Here is a 24,736-nt window from a genome sequence, read left to right on the forward strand (position 1 = left end):
GGGTTTCCAGCATTAGGGAAAAAAACAAGAGCAGGTCTAGAGGAAGGGCTGGGCACAAGGGCAGTGCTGTAGGCACTGGCATCACCCATGTGCCTGGCAGCCCTCGCTCTGCGGGGCCGAGGCCCGGGGGCTTGGTGCTGGGTGCAGCCACTGCAGCGTGGCACAGAGCGGCTGCTCTTGTTCCCTGGTCACAACCACACAGCTGCCACCAAGAGGCATCACCGGGCTTGTCTGAGGTCTCCCGGGGAGCCTGAGCGAGGGCCAGCATAGTGCCCACGCACTGAAGTGACAGGTTTTTGCAGCCTCCCCCACGAACCTCCCTCAGGTCTGCAACAGCGCTGGGTGTGAAGGTGGGAGCGCGAGCTCGTGATCATTGCTGTGTCGCAGGAGGGGCTGCGAGGAGGAGGCAGCTTGTGCAGGTAGGAATGCAGTGTAAGGGCCTTTCATCTGGAAAATTACTAATGAAAAGCTTGTTCGTCATGTGGGATTTAACTTTATATTTCAATCTTTAATCTACAGATTTTAGTTGTTTGTGACCAGCTTGGAAATGGAAATAACTGAACTTTTCAGACATGAAAATAATGTATTCACAAAGCAGAGATTAGAGGTTTAGAGATTCATTCTCTATTCTCCTTGATTTGATGTGGGGAAAGAACTTGAAAGAAAAAAGTAGACCTTTTCAGATCCCTTCACTTGTTAGAGATGTTTGGGCAGGCTCACATCCCTGTCTTTTCCTGAGGACCTGTAGGTATTTATAGTTACCTTGGATTTAGTCTTGTTGGAGGTAGATACCCCAAGCTAACTTCTTGCTCATCAGCTTTTCTAAAAGCAATGAATTTTTTCTTTTCCCTGCTGCAGAGTCAAAACTGCAGCAAAATACAACCATAAAAATGGCTTTATCAATGCCACCAAATCCTGATGAAAATCCTGCCCTCCAGTAACTAGAAAGGCCCTGACCAGATTTAATCATAATGGCACCAAGAATGGGCAAGGTTGTTGTTCCTGCTCCATTTGATACTCCTGGACTTGGTGGGAGTGCAGTGCCTGCATCATGAGGTCCCTTTGACAGCATCCTGACCTGCCAGGCACACAGCGCTGCGTCCTGAGGCTGTAATGGGGCTACTCTTCCAGCAAGCAGCCCCTTGCACTTCATCTTCTTGCACAGGTCATTTGTGGGCAATTTTGCTGCAATGGTGAAGTTTTCCACTAAGTGCAGTTCTGCAGATGTCTGTGACATTTTTATAACTCTCACTTCTGCTCTATTACCAGCATCTGCCTTTTATGTTTCATTTTTCTCCCTTCCCCATTTCTTGCTCAGCATGCAAAGAAAGGAAAAAAGAAAACAGAAGTCTAGCCCAAATCCACTTAAGATGAGTGCATGCAGGCAGATGACACTGCGGGACTGGACACCATCTGTTCCACTTCAGAGATCTGTAGCACGTAGGTGAGAAAGAGCCTCAGTGGAGGTTATTTAAAATACAACACTGGCTATTTGCTTCCTCTCCAAAGAGGGAGTTTCTCTAAGAAATTGTTCGGTATTCTATGTGATGAGAGGTATTTGTACAAAGCAGAATCCCAGCTGAACCATGAAAGGACTCCCTGACACACTTTCCCGTTAAATACACATACATATATCGGGGGGGAGATGGACATGGACAGATCTTGGTCCCCGTCCAAGTGAATTAAAATCCCATTGCCGTGTCTCAACACTTCTATTATTTTTTATATCTCTGTGTGGATACGCATATATAAGCAGCTGCGATTCTCCCACAGGAGCTGCAGCTGATGCAAATGCAACAAACTTCAAACAGGGGAGCATTTTGCCACAGATGCCTTGACTCAGTAAAAGAAAAAAAAAAAAAAAAAGTGAACAGCAAATCGACCTGGGAAGCAGTGGGGACCCCTGGCAGCTCTGTGGGTTGCCCCGGCGGCGGCAGCGCGGTGGCCAAGTGGGGCAGGCAGCCATGGGGCTGCGGCCACTTGGCTGGAGCATCCCCATCACGGGGAGGGCACAGCCTGCCGACCACCCGGCTGTGCCAGGGCTGCCCACGCTGCTGCGAGGCAGCTTCCACTGCATTTGCCTTAGTGCTGACTCACTTCACCTTTAATGCGCTTTGGCAGGGCTGAGGTATTTATTTTAGCAAACTAGTGGAAACAGTTTTGAGCATGTTGGCAATCCACGCAATTCTTGTCAAGTCACTGCTTTTTCAATGCAGTGGCTCAGATCGACCTGACTTAGCTCTAAGCATACACAATCAATCAAGATCAAACTTTACCCTGTATACAATTTTCTCATTTTTAATAACCTGCACAGTGAAATATTTTGCTAGCTCTGACATGTCACAGGCTCACACTGAGAGGCATGAGCTTATTCGGCTTTCTCTAATCCATTACAACGTTTCCATTTTACTCCTCTCCCGATAGAAGTCAACTGGATATGTAAGAGTTTGGCGTGGGTTTTGACACTATGACATAGGACAATGGTGAGCAATTTTTGTGATTCACCATCTCTGACTGCAGCAAAATCCTAAATTATATCCCATTGTCCACTGTGACTTCTAATTTTTATTTCCTGTGTGATTAAGATTCCCATTGTCCTGTTCCACCTTGTGACCTGAACACTAATTTCCTATTAGGATATAGTTCTACACTGAATGCTCATAAAAAAATGCATGTTCCTGCTTAGCTGCTCAGTTATCAGTTTTCACTGGCAGTAGACCAAATTCTGCAAAGTCACAGAGCTGTTCCAGAACCAGAATTTTTGAAGGATCTCACATGGGACACTGGAACAAGCTGAGGAGGAGTATAAATGGCAGAACACTGAAGGCTCAGAGGTAAACACCTCTGCCAAACTGATTCAGAATTTTACTATGAAAAAAACTCAGTTCTGTAAACCCTCCCCCAAAAATCACACACATACCTGTTCTTGTTCTTGCACCGTACAACAGGCTTGGGAAATATCCTGCTGTCTTCCTCTGCAGAGAAAATACAAAATTTCCTATCTTGTTTCGCTTACACAGAATGGCACTAAGACATCACAACAACAATATGGGAGTCTCTGCAAAAGCCACCGTTGTCAGTCACCTCCATGACCAGCATCATTCCAATAAAACATTGCAATTGAATTACAGGCTAAACCTCCATCCACCCAGGCTTAAGAGCAGCATTTTGCTCTTTAAGCAGCTATGTTTCCCTTCCAGTAGAGCTTTACAACCTACATACTACATTACTTCTCAAATCTGTTTTTAAGTTAAGTTGGTTTGTAATGCAGCTACACGTGCCTTATTTGATAAATCTGGCTTTTAGTAAATGCCCTGAAGCCAACTGTTTAAAAGTAGAGTGCACATTTTATAAATGTGCTTCATAAATAGTAATATTTTCTAATTTCATAGGACAATAAGAACAAATCACCAGCTTCTTTCAGAAACAGATTATTTCCTAGCAGACAATACATTGATCCTAACAGATTTGCATCATTTTCCAGACTTTCAAAGAACAGCTATTACCATTCAATTCTCATGCTTCATTAAGCGAGTTAAAACCTACACATTGTGAGCTTTTCCTTGGGAAAAAAAATAAAAAAATCAGCAGCCTTGTTTAATGGCCTCACAAGGAAATTCCGATATCCACCCTGCTGGTGAGCAGCCTGCCTTCTGACACGCAGATGTGCATGCACCGGACTCCTGCGATCATCAGGGTGACAGAATTTTAGTAGGAAATGCTGGGCACTATGTAGAACTTAATTGCCTCTGTGCTGTAAACTCGGGGACTGTCGCGTGGCATCACTGATGTCTCCATGACGATTCCCAGTCAGACAGGATGATGATGGAAGTCGTCTTTCTCCTTTTCTCTTCCCCAGCCCATCCTCTGTGTCCCATCCTTGGCTCACTCTGCCCTTCTGGGAGGAGGCTGTGCTCCTGGTGCTGGGCAAGCACCGGTGCTGCTGCGGCAAACTGGGGCTGGGGGTGGCCACTGCCTGAGGAGAGGAGAAAAGAGGAGCCAGGGCCAGGGGCCAGCCCAGGGGAGCCCTGAAATCCATCCCAAGGCTGTGCCTGAAATCCCCCAGGAAACCTGAGAGAACAAGCACATGGATCCGTGGCTTCTGAATCTGACTCCAAAGCCTTAATTGAAGGTCACCTTGTGCCTTTGTTCAGGGTTTATTAGTTTTCTTCTTTCCATAGTCCTTCACAAGCATTACCGGTGATGAGCAATGACAGTTTGTGTATATGCGTGTGCATATACACACACACATATATATACACTTCCTTATATCTGAATACTATGCCAAATAAATTATTTCACATCATTTCTAGTGTCATCTTTGATTAATTTTTGTCTCTTTTCTCATTATGGCTCATCCCTCATTTCAAAGGTGTCCTTCAACCAGGACACTGGGAGAGAGCTGAGAAGTGAAAAGCAACAAGGAGTAAGCTAAAGGTAGAGCCTCAGAAAACATTTCAAGAAGTAGCACCTCTGGCTTAACACTCCCATCCCCAAACTGCTTCTTCCATGTAGGATTTCCTCTCCGGCGAATTAGCTGTCCTCAGAGCTGATTCACTGCCTCACAATGGCTATACATTCCCTCTTACATCTTATTCATCAGACTAAAGGAATGAATGCACATGTCTCTGAGAATAACAGTGGGGCACATGACAGCTAAACAGAGCCAAATATGCAGAAATATAAACATCCCCACACGATGTATGCCCTGCTCCCCCCGCCCCTCAAAGCGCAGTGTGTGCGGGTGACCATGCTCCTGAAGGTTACATGAGCCCGTTCCTGCTTCACAGCCCAGGCTCCACAACCCAAGCAGCAATAAAGCAGTTGCAGGGAAAGGCCCACAGCTCCACAGCCTGCTGGCTCCCTGGCGCAGAGTGCCTGTCCTGCCGAATTACCGGCCCCTTTGTGACAGAGGCTGTAAATCGCAGCCAGGACTTGCAATGGTATCACTATTAATAAAGTTTGAAAATACCATAAACAGAGCTCATCTCGGCAGATGTCTCATCTTAAGGCTTGATGACAAGGTCAGCAGCACTTAAATGCATCCTTCAGCTCAGGTCAATCCTTTCTGCACGTCCTGTTTTATGATTGCTCCTGCCAGTGCCAGCCTCCATGCCCCACTGCACCCTTGAAACGCTGCCTGGAGACCTGCTGGATTCATGCATTGCCTTGAAATGCCACTTTGTAATACCTCCGTGTCCTGGTTTCAGCTGGGATGGAGTGAATTTTCTTCATACTCGCTGGTATGGTGCTGTGCTTTGGATTTAGGATGAGAACAATGATAATAACACACTCATGTTTCAGTTGTTGCTGAGCAGTGCTCGCACAGCCAAGGACTTCTCAGCTTCTCTTGTTGCCCTGCCAGCAAGGAGGCTGTGGGTACACAAGGAGTGGTGAGGGGACACAGTCAAGACAGCTGACCCCAGCTGGCCAAAGGGATGTCCCACACCATGTGGCCTCATGCTGAACAAGAAAACTGGGGGTTGGCAGCCATTGCTTGGAGATGGGATGGGCATCAGTCAGTGGGTGGTGAGCAGTTGGGTTGTGCGTTGCTTGCTCTGCATATTCTTGGCCCCCCTCCCTCCCCCCCTCATTCTTGTTAAACCGTCCTTATCTCAACCCACGAGTTCTGGCATTTTTCTTTTCAATTTTCTTCCCTATCTCGCTATGGGGGGGATGAGCAAACGGCTGTGTGGCATTTAGCTGCTCATCACATTAAACCACGGCATACCGATGTGTCTGCAGGAGAGCCTGGTGCTCATCTGCACTGCAGAAAGCACCTTGTCAGTCCCTGACCCCGTGCCTAACCCAAGCAGATTTCTTTTCTGTGCAACATCCCATAAAGGGTCACTGTCTTGAAATCCTTCAGAGGATACTGCTGGCCTGGGCATTGGGCCCTGAGCTCTGCAGCCCAGCTGACAGCTCTTGTACCACATTAGAAGTGTATTTTAGAACAAGGTCAGACAGCATGTTACACCACTCCTCTTACGTAAATGGAAAATCAATGTACATAAAGCTACTTGACTTCTTGCAAGACATGCCTCAGTTGTAACATCTGAAACACTCACCACACCACCACTTACCGGCAAGGATATGCTACTTTGGATAGAAAATGGTTTTCCACATTTGGATGTCTACTGCAGAAAAATCACAGTTAAGAAGAAGTAGTCCAAGATGCAGGATATACAAAAAATGAGAACAAAAAAGACAAGGCAGTCCTAAATATTTCCTTTTCAGTGTCAGTGAGCCTTTGACTAGCAAAGGCCGAGGAGCACAGCACCAAGAACATCCCCCTGCAGAGACCTCTGTCTGCTCTGACCAGAGATGACTGCCCCAGCGTGACAGCAACAGCACTTGAAAGCTACTTTCAGCCAGCACTGCTTAATTCTGTTAGTGCATGTGACAAACAAGAATAATTATATATATAATTATATGACTCAGGCTAGTTAATTATCACAGGGAAAAAAAGAAAAAAATAAAACACAACAGAACAATGAACAACATTTCCCAAGATTACTGCAAGCCTTTAAAACCAGACTGCCTTTCAAGCAACTGTTATCAATTTCTAATTAAACCCAACTCTAAGTGCTTTTGCTGAAATGGAGCCAGTAACAGAAATTTAATAGGATGCTTTTTGTTGTAACCCTGTGAGCACAGTTAGGATCATCTTACAAAGGCACCATCCCTGACTGGCAGCAAGTGCTCTGCTGTGTACTCACAGCAAACTGAACACAGCATCGGCTTGTGCCATGTTTCATTTTTCATGTATGGTTTTGCAACACATAAACCAAACACAAGACCCACCAACACAAGACCATCCAAGAGGTCATGTTAAAAACATCCTTATGGTATTTGCTGAAAATCTATCCTGTATCTTCTTGGTCAAAAAGATATTTTGCATTTAAAATTTTCACCAGAAATGGAGCATTCTCTCCAGCGTTGCAGATGGTGAAAAGGGAAAAAAAAAAAAGTCATCACTCAGTGGCACGTAGGAAGCCTGAGTATGTGATTATACAACACAGAAACAGTTTGTTCTCTGCCTAATACAAAATTAAACATTATGAAATTCACTGAGTGATATGTTTTGTCCCATGAGAGATTTGCTTCAGTAACACACAGACAGAAAAATGCTCATCTTTCATTACCACACCAGTTTTTAACAGTTGGGAAATACAACTTCACTCCTCAAATGAGCAGACTAGATGAAAACAGTGTTCTACCCCCTACTCACCCCCCTTTTCCTTTTTCCCAATGAAATTTTCCGTTTTGATTAAATTTCCTCCTTATTAGTACCTTCTGTTTTATTTCATCTTTCTGGCTCATTTTCTCCTACTATTAACCTTTTTTCTCCCCTACACATTTATTATTCATTTTCATTTGCCAAGGGCAACATGTATCTGTATGCATATGTTGGGGAAGAAGTGATGAGGAAAAGAGGAGAAACAGAAGAGAATACAGATAGAAAAAGTGTGAAAAATCATTGATAAGGAGCAATTGCTGGAAACATGCTGGGTTTCATTATAGACTTGAAAAAATGATAATTTAGCATATAAGACCAACTAAATTGGTTGAAAAGTCACTTCCATGAAAAATAAAAATCCTCTTTTGTCTTATTTTGTTGGGAATCTGCTACGGACCATTTCTAAGCACACAGCCCTTTCTCCTCTCTTGCTGTGTCTAAGAGGGAGTTCATCCCTTGATGCTAATTAAAGCCACACCTCAGCATTAAGACCTATTTAATCGAGAAGAAAACAAGCAGAAACAAGTCATTTCTGTTCTCTGAGCAACTCTCAAGCTACTTTTAGTAACAGATTTTCAGATGCTGCACTGAGGAAGGGGAGAGGTGCTGTCAACCATGTACTTGGTCTGCAAACTCCATGTCGGCCCCCGAGAGGACACGTGCGGCAGAGGGGACAGGGACGAGGAGCGCAGTGCCAGCGCCCTGAGGACAAGGAGCGCGTGTGCCAGCTCCCACACCCACCAGCTCCACGAGGCTGCAGCACGAGCCCCGTTCTGGCCACGCTGGTCTACAGTTCACCCAAAGAGCACCACACGTCTCCAGGCAGAAACCTGGAGCAGGAGGAAGGGAGAAAGCATCTGTGCTCTCCCTGGCGACATTCCCGGGGGAGCCACAGTGCCCAGACCTTGCAGCCTCCTGTCTCGCAGGCTGGTGGTCGCTGAGATAGAGAGTCCTGCCCTGCAGCCAGTGTCCCAGCGCGCCCTCACAACAGCACCTGCAGTGTGCCACAGCAGCCGGGGAACTGGGGAGATGTCACCTCGGAGGGGCCCCAGGCCAGAGGAGAGGCGGCCCCAGGTGAGGGCCACGGATGGCTGTGAGCAGGAGGGAGGACAGGGCAGGGAGCCCCACGGACACTGCTCACCCGGAGAGACCAGGCTTACACCTGCAGCACCCGCTCCCAACTAGAGATCAGCATCTTGCACTTGCATTAGCAAGGATCAAGAGTGTTACATTGCAGGAAGAGAGAACCTGGCCCATAAGTCATGTATTTCATTGACATATTTCAATGCCTGTATTTGCATTTACAATCCAATGAAAAATTTATGACTGTTAAACTCATCTGTATGTCATAATTAAACACAAACAATCATTTCTAAATAACTGTTTACCATATTGCATATTCCTTTCTGCAATTAATCTCAATGACTCTTTCTCCTTGTAAATAAATACAGGAGGTGGCATCTTCCGTCACACCGTACTCATAGCTGCATCCAGTGGAAGATGAAGAGTCACGCTGACATTTCAAGAGAGTGGTTACCTGCTTAATATATAGATTGGAAATCCTGTCATTTTCGAATAGATGCCTTGTTCTCCCGCTAACTATTTGTTCTGAGAAAAGCCTCTGAGAGAGATTTATAGGACAAGTGCTGTTTAAACATTAATCTTCGCACAGGGAAAGAGGGAAGCAGGCTGCTCTCACGGTTTCACTGAGGGATAGGGGACCTGCAGAGGGGACTCTGAGCCAGCCCCTGCCCTGCAGCCCAGCGTAGGCTCTTCTCACACTCTCCTCTGTGGTGACAACCTGTGCCATGGTTTGGGGACATGATGTGGGGGTGCCAGAGGGCAGAGGAGCACCTGGGGCTTCTAGGAAGGGCAGCATCTGCAGCCATCCTCGGGATGACTGCCCCAAGCACAACTAGACCCAGCTCCTGCAGGCTCACCCAATGCTGTGCCTGCCTGTCCCAGTCCCCATCCCCCAGACACCCACTCTGCTCGCAGGGCAGGGGCAGCAGCAGCACTGACCCCATGGGGCAGGCCAGGCAGCCAGCAGCCGCTCAAGGAGCTTCCCCACGCGGCTCCCTCCGCCCGTCCCCCTGAGATCAGGGCTCCTCGAGCAGCACAGCCTTAGGATTCAGCAGCAGACTGTTTCCGTTCAGGCATAAAAAAATGAAATAGCAGTCTACTGATAGGTTCTGATTGGTAGATGGCTCCAAATGAAATAGCGTTTGTCCTGAGAACAAGGTGAATAAAAGACTTAATGGAGTTCAGTGATGCAATACAAATAACGGTGTCCCTTTACATTACCAGTAACACACACTGCACCCTCTCTGGATCCCTGTTCTCTCAAAACACTCCACCAGGAAGCCGTTTGTAAATAGGATGTCTTGCTTAGTGTCCTCTCCCAAACACCACATTAATCACCCACGGTCACAGGGAATACACCCAGTTTGGGGCAAGGGAGACACGGCTCCTGACTCCAGCCCCGCAGTGGCTGCAGCGTGGCTGTCCGCCCGCGCTGTCCCCCTGCTGCCACAGCCAGGTCCGTGGCAGCCCCGGGCACAGCGGTGCCGATGGTGCCAGGCACCGCGCCCACAGAGGTGCAGGGACAACCTGCAGGCCCCGGAGCAGGAGCTGCTCCGAGCTGCAGGCTCGGCGCCATCGGTTGTGCACAGCGAGGCCCTTGCGGCGCCTCAGGAGGAGATGCAAAGGAGGCTGAAGGGTATGTGACAACTCAAGAGACTGCTAATCGTCTGTGAAGGATTTCTCCTCCAGATCACGGGCTTATATTATCCCCAGGTTGGTGCTAGTGACTGGAAGCTATTTCCATCTAGAGACCCACATGAAATAAAGTTGAGTGATTGTCCCAGGCTGGGTCCTAGCAGACGGATCTCACAAGCTCCCATTACTGCTTACTGACACAGGAAAGGAGCGGCTGGGAATGTAACTGCAAAGGGCAGAACCGCCCTCTGCTGTGCCCAGCCCCACAAGGTGCAGCCGGGTCGGTGCAGCAGAGAAGTGGGGAATGCTGCAGCACTGCCCTGAACGCTCCTGTCCCACAGCACCAGAAAATTTCAACTCTCAGGCCTGTCAGCTTGCCAGCTTCCATGAGCACCAAATTCCCCAACGAAATCAAATTCTTCAGAAGTGGTTAAATTTGCGTATGTTAATTTTTGTTCTAGCGCTACCAGTCTCATATTCGCAGTTGTTTATTTTCAACAGTTGTTTACCCAATCTTTGCTGTAAACACATTTTCACAGGTCAAAAGCATAACATGAAAATCACCAAAAATATTTGTACCATGATGATTTTCATCTGGTAAATTCAATCAGGAAAAAAAGCAGGGGGGAGGTTGAAAGAAGAAGAATGATGACTGCTATTCCCCTAACCCTCGCTCCCCACTCTCTGCCAGTGCAGCAAAGGCTCGGTCATGCTGTCTGCAAGCCCCATGCTCTCTGAGTTATTGCACAACATCCTAAAAACATGACCTCTAGCAACCAGCAGTGACATGCACCTACCAAGCACTGAGAAACCCCCACATTACAGCTGCGTTTGCCATTGCGCTCGAGCTTCCTGCTGAGGCAGAAATAGCAAAACACACAGGCCAAGGAAAAACAGTGGTTCAGCTTCCCAGGTTCAGCAGCAAATGATACCCTAGTGCTTTAACTGACCCCAGAACAGTTCGCTTAACTTCTAGTTAGGAAGTTTGGTGTCCAGGCAGGTTACACACGCAGATGGAAAACTGAAGGAAGGAAAAAGGCTCCAGAAGTCACGGCAACCCTCTCTAGACTGCATGGACTGAAACTGCTCCTGCTGGAGACTCAAAATTGTCTCAAACAAATGCAACTTATTGTCTTTTTCACATCTTGCAGTCCCTAACAAAGCTGTTTTCATTATCTGAGAACCCCCTAGTGAAATGTTAGCATCTCAAGTAACCATTCTAAGTGGAACCAGATTAGGAAAGCGAATGGACAACACAAGCAGAGAAAACAGATATCATTTTCTATATATCAGTTTCTATTAGTTTCAGAGGTAGGTCTCGGTTATACCCACCATTTGTCCGTGGTCAGAGTGCATTTGACAAATTGGAATTGAAATGTGTCTGCTGATGAGACTGACACTGTTATTAGATTTAACTATCAATCTCCAGCTGAGTGAAGTGTAATGCAATTCATCAGGTACCACTCTTACAGATATTTTGACTGGATCCTGTAAGCAAACCAGAAGCAAAGTGCTCTATAATGATTATTTGTGATTATTTGGTTTGCAAACAGCTTATGGGGAGCAGCCCAACACTGGGCAACAGGCGAGCAGGAGAGGGAGGAGGTGCTGGCACTGCCACCCCCGGCTGGAGGCTGCCTCCGCAGTGCTCTGCAGCACACCTGCACAAGGCCCTCACCCACCCAAGGCTGCTCCAGCATCTGCAAGGCACCCCTGAGTAACCCTGCAGTGGCTGCAGCAACCTCCCCACCACCACCCGCAGCCAGGCGGGGTGACTGGGCCATCTCCTGGAGCTCAGACACCTTCCTGCATGGGGGGTGTGCAAGGCCTGCTGCCCCCACCACTTCAGGGCCCCACCAAACTCCCTGGCACTGCTCTGTGTGAGAGGCTGCAGATGCCACCGCAGCCACCTGCATGTCACCTGCCTGCCTCCGAAATGCCAGGCAGTGTACAGGGCTTCTCTCCAACCTGCCGCATCACAGCTATGGAGAAAGTTCAGTCAGAGCAGCAGGGAAGAAAATTTGCCTGCTAATTGCTAATGAACAACAAGTTTCCTTGCTAGCACATGAACGAGGAAATGTGTCTCTTCTGCTGCATAATGTAGCTTGTGAAAAGTAACTTGCAAGGCGGGATTTTTTTCCAGGGTAAGCCAATGCTCCAATTATCAGTAAATTGCTGGCACTCGGAATGACTGCATATTAACTCAAAGCAAGTGAATGTTCGCTGAATTACCCAGAACAGTAAATAGCTCTTTGTGGGGTGTGTAAATAATCCCTGGGTATCCAGGAAATTAGGAAAAGACATTTTAAAAACTAATTTGCCTGGGTAGAGTTAAAATTTAAAAGGAAATTAGTAAAAGACGGGTTATCAATGAAATGGTTATTTTGATTGTTATGAGCTTGGTCATGTATTTGTGATTAGAAAAAGACTATTTCTGGAGAGATGCGAGCACTCCTTCCAGATTTTAACAGAGCTTCTATTCTCTCATTTTGCAGAATTTACTCAGCCCTGACCTTTTCACTCAATATTAACTGAAGCATTTGAAATCCCAGCCACTCCACCTTTGGACGCCTACCTGGGCAGCCTGCTCTAAGGAACCTGCTTTGGCAGGGGGGTTGGACCCAGTGATCTTTCGAGGTGCCTTCCAACCCCTTCAGTTCTGTGATTCTATGGTCCATGGGAGTGGGCGAGTGTCGGGTACGGCCCTGGCTGACAGTGGCAGCAGCAGCCCAAGGCAGGGAGGTCCCCAGAGCAGCCGTGATGGCAGGGCAGGAGGAGACCCATTGCTATGGTGCAATGAAGTCCATGAAGTCCAAACTCTGCCGCTCCTCCCGGGTGGGTGGCTGCCAACTGAGCCCACTGCTAACAAACTAAAGGTTTAATAAATGGATGGGGCTTTGGCTTTTTTTTTTTTTTTTCTCTCCCCACTTTTTATTTATTTATTTTTAAATTCAACTCCCTCATCACTGAGCTAATGCACTAATGGACACTTACCATTACCTAACTTCCGACCTAATAGGCACAGTAAATAAGTGAAAGGCTCATAAAATCAAATTTACTGAGCATCATTCCTTTTGCTGTCCATTAACTGAAACTATTTATTAGGTTAAACATATCTAGGGTATAGAGCTATATTCATCTTGCATTGGAGCAGTTACACAGGCATTTTAGGATCCCAGGAGCTCCTGCAGTCACAGGATGAGCAGAGGCTGTTCACACCCCCCAGCCCGCAGGCAATGTCACGGTGCTCTGGGCTGGGGGGCCCAGAGGGAAGGAAAAGAGGGCGCTGAGGCCAGAGGAAATGTGCTGTTCTGTCTTCTAAAAATTGCAGGGTTTTGTCCTCTCTGGACAAAAGCTATTCCAAGAGCTATTCCTCACTGTGCTTTCAGTGCGTGCTGGGATCACCTTGGTCTGGATGCTCTTTTGCCTTAGACTTGTCCTTGAGTGGAAGTTTACAGCTTATACCTGCTCAGCACGCAACAGCAAGCACTCTCACTCAAGGAATCTTGTTAAAATAAAGCATTGTTTGTCCTTGTTACACTAAAAATGTAGGTGCTGATGTGCTTGTCACCTATGAAAATTGTAGCACTAGGCACTAGATCAAAAAAAGGCTTGTTGAACCAGGATAGCAAATGTCTGCTCTAGGGAATTTACTCTTAAATATTATTGAGTACCAAAAGAGGAATAAACCCTACAGCTTTTTATTTGCCAGGTGCATTGACTTCAAGGGGAATCAGCACTAAGGGGCCATGGGACCATGGCACGCGTGATGAACACTCGCTTGCTCTCCACTCTGCACTCCCTCTCTGCCCCGTCCCCAGCAGTGTTTAGAGCATCGGAGGATCACCTCCCTGTGGGCTGGCTGCCCCTGCTCGCTGCTCAGTGCCCCTCCAGCACGGGCACCCCTTGGGGCCTTCCTGCCCCCTGCTCCTGCTCTAGGGCTCGCCCTGTGCCCGTTGTGGGGCCTGACACAGGGAATGCTCAAAATGCAACCCATCTGTTTGCCTGTGCAAAGCAAATACACGTGGCCGGGTCACCACGCTGGGCTGGCTGTGCTGCCATCTCACACAAGAAGGACTCAGACTTATATAGAAGTGTATCTGTAATAGGGTCTGGCATAAAGTATGAGGAAGACGTGCTAAAAGCACCAAAACAGTCTTCTGTTTTCTATCACAAGAAAGAATTTCTGTCTTTATCTTCTGGCATTCAGTTCTTTGTAGAAATATAAAAAGAATTTCAATTGAATCAACTTTCTGAATAGCAAATTACAATCTGCTGCCCTTAATGGGTAATATCCTCTGCCATCAAGTCTGCCTTTAGGATTTCACTGTCTCCCATAAAGAACAGTTTTACTGGATTATCAATGAAAAGAATAGCTGTAACAAAAGACAGGTTGATAGCACTTTTTTCCCTTCAAGTCTGGCAAGTTTCAGCGAGTCAATCTCTCACATGAAGTTAGGTGCCTTTGCTTAACTCCTAAAGAAACCCTGGCGCTCCATCACCCCACTGGCTGCACCTCTCATCTCCACAAGCCTATGGGGCATCGGGGCCCAGGTTAGGGCATGTTCCCCCCCTTCTGCAGAGCCCCCACTACTCACCCTGCAAACTGCACGTGGCGACAGGAGAAGATGCGGCTTCCCTCCACGTGCCCCATGAGCGATGCCAGGTGCAGCACCATAGAGCGAGGACACTGAGTCAGAAGCCTGCACCACGGACAGATGTGTTTCAGATGCTTAGCCCAGAGACTGGAGGACATTCATTGTCAGCACGCACAGGCCATAAAACATCCCAACGACTCTCTAGCAAAGAGCGGGCACAAGGGGAAAGGGCAAAACACCATAAAAATGATGCAATGCTGTAGGAAGACTGCAGAGAAGTTCAAGATTTGAGGTCCCTGAGCTGGGAGATAACTTGTTACCTGAAAACATCCAGCTAGTGTGGGATGGCAGAGCACTTGCTCCTGGCAGCGTGGTGTGCAGCAGGCATTGTGCTTGGGCTCTCAGCTCACAAGGAAACCCCCAGAGCTCACTTGGGCATGGCAGGCAGAGCTCCAGCTGGGCCATAGCTGCAGTGTTCCTGGGCGTGGAAAAGTGCTGTTGGCCTTAATGACGGAGTCTGGTTTATAAATATCCATAACAGAGATGGATTAGATGAACTTTGAAAACTTTCATATACATATTTTAAGTGCTCCAGCTTACTAAGCTGTTTTTTCTTTTGTAAACTCCCAGGGCCCTAGTAAAGTCAGTCAACACACCATTACAATCATTTAGGGAACAGTAAAGCTTTGAAAAATAGCATTTCCACTGTGGATTTATAGAAACCATTTGAACTACAGTGAGCATTGAAGATAACTCTGAAAGATACTTTGATTTCTCCATAATTTCTTGAGAATCATTAAAATAAATGAAAACTCTACACCCTGGACAGACACAGGAAGGGAAAGCACTTTGAGAGGAGCAAAAAAATACTGCCTATACTTAAGAAAATACATAAAAAGCTTGCACTGGGGTGTGAGACGGCTGAGGGGCAGCCAGAGCTCTCAGCACACCGGGAGTTGGTGCCATGGTCTCTGTAACGGGGCAGCAGGGGCAGTGCCAACCTCCAGAGCTGAACGATGCCGGGCAGGGGCTGTGGCTGGGGAGCAGTTACTGCGATGGGCGATGGATCGAAGGGCCCCTCGCATCGCCCCTCCCTCACCCATCAGTCCTTTCATCTGACTGTTCTAAAACAAAATGCAAAGGAGTGGCTCTTACTGCAGCTGAGTCATGACATTTTGGGCTTAAAACAGCGCTGTGCCCACGCTTCACGATGAATCAAATACTTTTTAATGTCTCCTGACCTACTTCTCAGATCCTTTACGGTATCTGCTTAAGATAAAACTCTTGCTAGGGATTAAAGCATTGATGGCAAGCGTCCAAAGGGCAGGAGAGACCACACTGTCACTGCAAACGGAGGAAACTGCTCTTGGAAATTCTAATGTTGTATTTTACTTCTGGAAGAAGAAAAACTTCTCAAAACTGGCAATTATGGTAGGGCCCAACAGGAAGAGCTGGGGTATCCCTTCAAAGAACAGTAGCCTTTGGAAAAGAAACCAGCCTCTAAACGTGCATCTTTCTTTCTAGCAAGTCAAGAAGGTACTGGTAGAAATTAGGATCTATTTTTGCTCTTAAATCACTTGATTTCCTGCAGTGGTTATGCTGTAAATAGGAATTAAGTAGGAAGTTATTTGAAGCTATTAAAAGCTTAAATGCCTGGCATTCCCACCTATCAGCTGCAGCTTCATTTGGTCGCCAGCACAGGTGTCACTTTGTAGTCTAGTACCAAATGCACTCCTCGTGTTTTTGAATTGATCTCTGCTGGGCAGTGGTGCCAGCCTAGTTCCAAAGGCAAGAGCTGAAGCAGAGGTGCATGACAGCACAGAGTCTGTACACTGATTTAGCAGGTTTCCAGCTGCCACAGGACGGGAAACCTGCAGCCAGGCCATGCTGCAGCCAGGCGCGAGCCATGCTGAGAGCTGCCTGATTCTTCCTCCAGGTTGCTGGTGTCACCACACTGCAGTTGGCGACTGGGGTTAATGATAGTTAAGTGAGAAGCTAGGAGTACAATGGTAGTTGATTTTCAGTTAATTTAGCAAATTATGTCAGATGTACAGTCACGGGCTATTTAACATTCTCGTTCATTAACCTCAGTTATGACAAATTGCACTGCTGCGTACTGCGCTTCAGATAACATTCATCAATCCACCATGACTTGCACAAACGCCACTTTCTTTGCACTGATGGTGACAGGAAAAATCCAATTGTTTCTGCTGCTTTTCTGTGGAGATTGGGTCAGAGCCTGGCACAGAGTGGGGCCAGGCTGCCATGAACCCTGGCTGTTTCAGGAGACGGGAGCAGGGATTCAGACGTGAGCACCTTGCCCTTTGTGTTGGGCCAACGCTTGAACTGGCACCTGTGGGCACCAGGCTGCTTTGGAAGCCACCCTGCAGATGCACTGAAAAACTGTGGTCCCTGATCTTGAGGGTCTTTGAGAACTTTATGCTGATTTTCCTAAGAACTGGGTGAGAATCCTGGAGCTGTGCTTAAAATCTTGCTTTCTCCTGGATGCTGAATTTCTGTTCCAGCACGAACAGAACCTTCAGTCTGAAGCTCCCGTACGGTCAATGAAAGAGAGAAAATCAGATGAGTGTATGTACAACAAATTGTTCTCGTACTTCAGAGAAAGTTTAATTATTTTGATTTTCTTACCTTCATGAAATAAAAAGAATTACTGTGAAAGAGGTCCTCTAGAAGAGGGGAAATTTAGGTTATTTCAAAGGTTCTGTGTGAACAAAACAACTTTTGGCCTGAGCCTGGTTCCTGAAGAATGTGAGAGAGCAGAAACATCCAATTCTGGAAATACAGGACTGGATGGCTTCTTGAGCGAGCTGTAACCACGTCTGAACACTTCAGCCTCCCTGAAGTGCTTTTTCTCCCAGGCACTACTAGAATACTTTGTGTTGGAAGCACGTTTCCTCAAACATCTGGTGTTACAAGGTTGTTCTCCAATGGAAAAATCATTGGCTGAGTATTCTGACAGGCACTAGCCAAAAATCCTCAGCGCCGTGCCCACGTCTCTGCCGTGGATCACAGTGCCCCTGAGCACCATTCCCTGCCATGTGGAGTGCTGGCAGGGAAGCCGCAGGGCTGCGGTGGCCACACCGCGCCAGAGCTGCTGCAGCCACCGGTGCGCGGGGATGAGGGGACTCCTTGGTGCACTTCTGGAAGCTCTCCTAGTTGGACAGACCTTGATCTTCAGGAGGACAAATGCAGAACACCGAGGCCTCCTGTGGTGCTGAGGCATTTTATTCCCATTTTCTATCAGAATTATAAATCAGACAGGGGCTAATTAAAAATGCAAATAGATGCAGAAGCACAAAGGTTGCTTCCCAGTTTTAATTTGCAAGATTTTATGTTCAGTATGAGGAATGCACAGAGCTTCCACACACTGCATTTTCTCACTGTTTTCTCTCACCCTTAGTTAGAACTGGTATTCTTTGTAGTCCAGCCTTTATGGTGCAGCATCATTAATGCTTAATTGTTTTAATGAACTGTTCTGGGCTCCTGTAATTACAGGCACTTCTGTTTTGTCAGCAGCTCTGCCAGGTGCAAGACAGGAGGTCAGGCAGAATACCTTAATCACTCGGGTTTGCCGCCACCACGTCCTGCATGCTGCAGTGCTTGCGTGCCTGAACCCACCGGGTGCTGAGGGCGCGTGCTGACCCTGTGCCCAGAGCTGGCTGAGCACCGGGAGTGCTGAACACGCAGAAAAAGGACCGCAGGATGGCTGCTGCTCTCCAGCAGTAAAACCACACAAAAGTGTTGATTAATTTTCTGTGGTACCAAATAGCACCAATCTGAATTAAAATAAGCGACACCAGCCACTTTCAGGCTGGGAGCATGCGCAGGGCTGGGTCTGGCCCAGGGGGTGCGGGCCCCTTCGTGGTGCTGCAGCCCTCTGACCCCACTGCCAGGAGCACAGCCACGCTCCCCTGGCTTTGGGAAAGCAGCACACACTCTGAGACACACCACATCCTTCCTGCTGCAGCACAGAGAGAGTTAAACGCTATGTAAGTGGGAAGCCAGCCCATCCAGATCATGGCAAATCATCCCTTATTACTTATTTATGAGAGTTAATTTCATGTGCTGGCATTTAACGCACCATATGGAGGAGAGGCTTCTGGAGCCAAGCTACAGGCAGCTGAAAGCTGCCTTTTTTCTTTCCTTTTTTTTTTTTTTTTATTTTTAATACTGTTGAACGTGACTACAGTGAGGTTAATTGTATTGCTGCTTTTACTGAGCAAAATTGCTTCTTAAAAAGCAGTCTATGTAAAAATTGAAATCCTCACCCCTCTCAAATAGCAGGTTTATGCTGCAGAAGAAATTGGCGTGCCCTGGAAAACAGACCCAATTACCTTGATGAAGCGGACTTTGCGAACAGACCAGTTTTGTAGATGCAGCTAAAAAATAATTAGATGCTAAGGTGCATATAGCCACATCTAGTGGTTTTAGTAAGCAGCACTTCCTCCTCCTATTTGCTTCTCTGATAGCAATTTAGAAGGGAATATTCTGAACTGATTTACCATCAAAGCCCACGTGTTCCATACCAGGAAACTTAGGTACCTGCTGCTTTGTCCTGTGAGACCACAGCCCCAACAATCTTACTCCCATTAATATTTTCTGTTAAATTTGGAGTGACTGTCTTTTTGGAGAACTTTTTGTAAGGGTCTCAAGGCCTAGCATTGCCCAAAATTATTGTGTAAACAAAACCTGAATTATGTGTGTCAGGAGGTCCAAGTCACTTCAGCCATGGAAGCAGCTATCTCTGACACACACACACACACATATATATATATTTAGGACTCCTTTTCAGTGGAGGGATTTCTCCAAAGATAAAGCTGAAACAGATTCACAGCAAGGTTGTGGCACTTCTGGTACTTACCATACAGGGCTGACATTTCCGACAATAAAAGCGGCAGAACTGCCGAGCAGTAGCAATCGCAGTCACGCCTTGCTAGAGACAAGAAGTCTGTCGGGTGTTTTGAGCAGGCACGGAGGTGCAGAGGAGCCTGCTGTGGCAGGGGAGCTGGGCTCTGGCTACATCCCTGCCCCATGCCCTCGGGCACAAAGCGAGGACGCAGGGCAGGGAAGGGGTGCGTGGGTGCTGTGAGCAGCGCGCTGCTGATGCAGCCATGCCACTGGGACCCGCAGCAAGCCCTGCAGAGCGGGCAGGCACCGCGGCCCCTGCCCCGCAGGCAGCCCTCGGACCGTGCCTGGGAACTTTCTTCCTTGCCTTTATCCAGCAGCTCTCTGAGTTCTCCTGGCTTTTACACCAAACGACAAACCTCAGCAACATGCAGCAGAAATCCACACACCCTGCCCTCTTGCATCTCGTGCACGACAAAACCGCTTTATCTCTGTCCGGAGAACGAGCACCAGCGCTGCCAGGGTACGGCCCTCTCCCCAAGCCTGCCCTGGGCTCCTCATCCTGGCCACGCAGCAGCCACAGTGCAGCCGGGCTGAATGCTCACACAGCTGCCCGCCTGCCTGCCCCCTTGGCTTTTTTCTCTATCAAATACCAGTTCCTGCTCATTTTTCCTCAAGTCCAATCAAAACCTCTTTTCTGCAGATTTCCATGGTGAGGTCTGTGAATCCTACCAAACCCATTTGTTTCCTTCACTTATGAGCCACCTTTAGACTTATCTGAGAAGCTCTCCGAACACTGTAATACAAAGCTGCTCTCATTACAGTGTTAAATTAAAATTTAGTAGAAGATGCACAAAGCAGAATAAACTTTCAATTAAAATATAAACATTATTACTGAGAAAGAAAACTGGAGGGAGCTGCTAGGCTTCTTTGCATTAAAAATGCCTGAGATTTAATTTCACTGTGACATCTCCTTGGAATTACACTGCTAATTGATCAAATTTTGTCTGTCTGTTATTTAAACTTTCAATAAAACTTAGATTAATGGAAGGTGTAATCCTCCCGGGCAGAACAAATATTCCCATTGTTCATGTCAGGTATGGAATAGCAATGCCCTATAACAGCTTTTGCATTCAATCTGTGAACACGAAGTTAATCATAGAAGTGCAGTGATTCTTTAATTGCTTGAATGAAATTTTCTGTGTGTCATTTCTCGTGCCTGCTCTTCCCCACCCCCAGTCTCCACTAAATGCTGGTACAGATCTTTAGAACTAACTAGGTGTAATTTTCAGAAGCGATTTTCTTTCTTCACAATGCGAACAAACACAAAGCTCTCTCCATCTGCGATCCTTCAGAGGGATGGGAGCATCTCCCCACCTGATATTCCTGGCAGAGGGTCCTTTCTCCCATAGAAAATAAATAAATAAAAATGAAACAACACAAAAACGACAAGTGTCCTGCCTCGTGCAGGATAAAGAAAAATGCTCTCAAGCTGCCCTCCTATACAAATCCCTCCAGCTTCCGGCCTAGCCCAGGGGGCTGCAGCCAGACTTTGCAGAAACTCAGATTTCAGAGACCTGCAGTCCCACAGCAGCAGCACCGGCACCCAGCGAGTGCACAGCTCCCACGAACACCCACAGAAGCCACAGCACTAAGCGAGCCCTTCCTTAGCACAGCTGACCCCCAGCTTTGGAGGATTCAATTGTTTTTCTTCACAACCTGGACATTAGCACTACGTATTTTTGAATACATTTGAGGTAAAACCATTTCTCTTTCTCAAACTGAATTTCAGTGGATTACATAAAGCTCCTCCACGACTCATGATGTTTCCCAAATTGGCTATTTCAGTTTTCCATCTCAGTGAGGGTCATAATCTCTCGCATTTTTAGACATTGTGGTGACTTTCCAAGGGAGAAGTAGCGTTTGTAAGGAGCATTGATAACATTATTGTGGAAATTATGCAGATTCAATGACTGCGTGATGCACAGCAGCAGCTCTGAAAGCTGTGTTCCCCCATATGATTTAAAAACCATTTTCCCCGAGAGGACCGTGCTAGCACAGCCGAAGCCCTGGCTGCGCGCCAGGCTCTGTGCCACGGGCGGCACGGCCGCTGCCAGCACTGCTGCGGGCTGAGGAGCTGTGTGTAGCCACCGAGCCTGCAAGGGGCTCGGGGCCATCGACTGCAAGGACATTTGAGGGCCGCTGGGCCAGGCAAGCAAGTGCAGGTGGCAGAGAAGCGCTGAACCCCGCACTGCTGCAGTGACACCCGGCCCTGAAGCACAACCATGGTGCTGCCAGCCCACAGAGCTGCACAGGAACCCCCCAGCTGAAATGAAATGTTCATTTCTGAGCAAAATAGAGATGTTTAATAGCAGTATTGTTTCTTCTGTTTATGTAGGGATCCACACAATTCAGAAAACTGCTTTGTATCCAAAATACCTCAGTAGCCTGCTGTGTTGGAGTGTGGAAATGGTTGCAGAAATAGCAAACCGTTCCTCACAAACTCAGGTATTCATGTACAGGTAAAGCTCAGAAAAAAGAGACCACTTTGTGACATGCACAGGTCATAGCATCTGCAGCTAGCTCCATTATTTCTAATTTGTTACACATGGAAAATAACCACTTTGGAACAAGTATTCCCCAAACCTGTAGAAGCTAAAGTCTAAACCCAAACTGCGTGAAGCCTCATGAAAAAATATTACCTTTCCCCACAGGCTGTCTTGCTTACATCTGCCTGTCGCCCCCACCAGAGCAACACTCATTTGCTGCCTGGAACAGCCCCGAGGCAGAGCAGCCAAGGCGTAGCTCAGCAGCATGACTTGGTGGAGCGAGCCCTCAGGTCAGAGCACACGGCTGGAGGGGGGGGACACGTCCTGGCTCACGGGGCCCTGAGTGTGCGGCCAGGCCACCACTGCAGGCTGCATGGGGCTCACTGCAGGCAGCCCGCATCAGCCCTGGACGAAGGGCACAACACACCGCCAGAGCGACACAAACTGCTTGCAAATGCTAACAAAGCGTGAGGAATCACAGGCTGTTCCTCGCCATCCTTTTTCCATGGGGAGAGCTATGCAGCTGCACTAAACTCAGCACTCCCGAGAGGAGGAAATCACACTATATTTCTTCCTGACGCATGCCTTTTCGGCAAATTTACTATTTGCCAGACTAAGACCTTTTGTATCATGCAGAATTAAAACACAAAAGAGGGCACTAATGAGAGGAGGAAGAAGTTAGGAAGCAACTAGTTTGTATTCTTTCAGCACTACTGTTTGTTGTGCAGTGCTAAATTAACTCCCATTAATTCATTGCGAAAACCGGCCTTGGAGAATAGGATGGAAGTTACAGTTTGTTCTCCTGAATTAATGTTGCACGGTAGCACTTTATTTTAAGAATAATTAATGATAACTCAGTGGAAAAAAAATAGTCTTAATACATCTGAAGAGTGTCAATGGTAGATGGCTGCCACTGTACCTGCTGTGAGTCTTATTTAAAGCAGCCAAATATTTTCATAGCTGTGATTCATATTTTCATCTTCCTATGCCTGTGCTCTGTTTATTGAAAAAAAAAAAAAAAAAAGAACACCTTCAGGGGTAGGAAAAATAACATAAATCTATATATTCAAAATGGGAACAGAAGGGCCAAGCGGAGGCGTTCCGCTCCTGCTGCCCACGGGGTGGGATGAGGGGACCGGCAGGCGCAGAGCGGGGGGAGCGGGGCCGGATCGGCCATGCCAGGGCCCCTGGGAGGCCGCGGCTCTGAGTGGGCAGGAGCCCCCTGTGCATGGTCACGAGCGGCTGCGCGATGCCTCGTGGCCCACCCCTGGATCGGGAAGGGCTGGCTGAAGGCCCAGCTGCCCCAGCTCCTCGCTGTGCACAAACGTCTTTGAGGCATCTTTCTCCCCAGAATGGCTGGTTCTGCTATTTCTAAATATACTTCTTCTGCTACCACTTAAAACTTAATCATATCCTCAATGACTCATGCAGAAAAACGCTTAGCTAGATGGCAGATGAATTGAAAATAACAGGGATGCAAACACAGTCAAAGACAGTTGCTCTGGTTCTAAATTCTAGCATTTTCTAAGACAAATTCCCCCCATACCACTGGGAAACATCACGCAGAATGCACCACTCCCAGAAACACACTTGGGATTCACCACCGCAGCTCATTTCACATGGCTGGTGATCTGCGACTCACATGAGAAAGCAGCACAAAAATCACACGAGGGGCAAGCAATGGGGAGAGAGATGTGAGATGCAGCTCGGGGTCCTCAAAGGCCCCGTGCCCTCTCCGAGGGCGGCAGCGCCGTGCCGCAGACCTCGCTGCCAGACCGCTGGCTGCAGCCCCGCTCCTCGGCCCTGACCTGAAGCGTGGCCCCGTGCTTCTTGGGCAGGCTGTGCCACAGCTCCGTGGCAGGGCCTTGCACAAATCTGCGTTAGCAATTTACACAGGTGAGGCACACACCGTCCTCATTAAAGTATTGGAGTGGCTGGAAATGAAGATTCATATCTGCTGCAGGAGGCTTCCAGGGATCAATACGTTCCAACATATATTTTAATACTTCCTGGTTCTCATATGTATCTCATGAGAATTCTTCATTCACCATTTTTTTCCCAGGGTTATGAAGCCAACTGTTTTCCTATGCGCATGTATGTGCTTTGAAGCAGTGAGCCGACTTTTATAAAAAAAATCTCTTCTGTAGAAGGGGAAATGCGTGAAGCTGTGCTTCTAATCCAAACAGCCCATGATAAGATTATGTTGTGCACAGAGCCTTAGCTCTTCCTGCTGTGCGCTACTGTATTTAAGTGCTAAGCGCATGTTTGGGTAGATTATTTTTCCAGGAAGCTGCTACCTCCTTTTTCCAGAGGATACTATGTTTGATGTCTCTGTAATAGAAGATTATATTAAAACTGGTAGGTGAGTGGGCTGCACAGATTCACAGCTGGGGCAAAGAAAGCTGTTCTGAGTGCTGGTGCAGCCAGACAAGCATGATCTTACAGTAAGAAAACAAGGAAAAGGGTGTAAGCGTGCGTGTGCTGGAGCATGGGGGAGCTGGAGCCCAGCACTGGCTGTGTTGGCTGCATGGTTGGCCCAGCATCACAGACAGACCCACAAGCTGCTCTGCAATTTCGCTGTCGCAGCACGCATGCTTAGCAACTAACATGATTTCTCATCAAGTCAGTTAATTAACAGGGAGGGCCCTTAAGGTTGGAAAAGACCAAGGGTTGACCGGCTTGATTTTAATCCAACAGCAGAAGACATCTGCAAGAAGTAAAAGATCCAGCAGGTGCTGAAACCTTATTCCTAAAAGGTGAGATTC

The 24,736-nt window shown here is 47.5% G+C and overlaps 1 long non-coding RNA gene across 1 annotated transcript; it reads right to left on the bottom strand.

The window, feature by feature from the left end:
• Positions 1–2,102: 2,102 nt before the first annotated feature.
• On the bottom strand, positions 2,103–15,073 carry LOC311421183. Its single transcript, XR_014684731.1, has 3 exons — positions 14,877–15,073; positions 14,557–14,757; positions 2,103–2,975 (listed from the first exon to the last, which is right to left on the bottom strand). It is a non-coding gene; the product is annotated as an uncharacterized lncRNA (long non-coding RNA).
• Positions 15,074–24,736: the final 9,663 nt, after the last annotated feature.

This window comes from Aythya ferina (assembly GCF_964211825.1).
Source record: "Aythya ferina genome assembly, chromosome: 19".
Classification (NCBI taxonomy): Eukaryota; Metazoa; Chordata; class Aves; order Anseriformes; family Anatidae; genus Aythya; species Aythya ferina.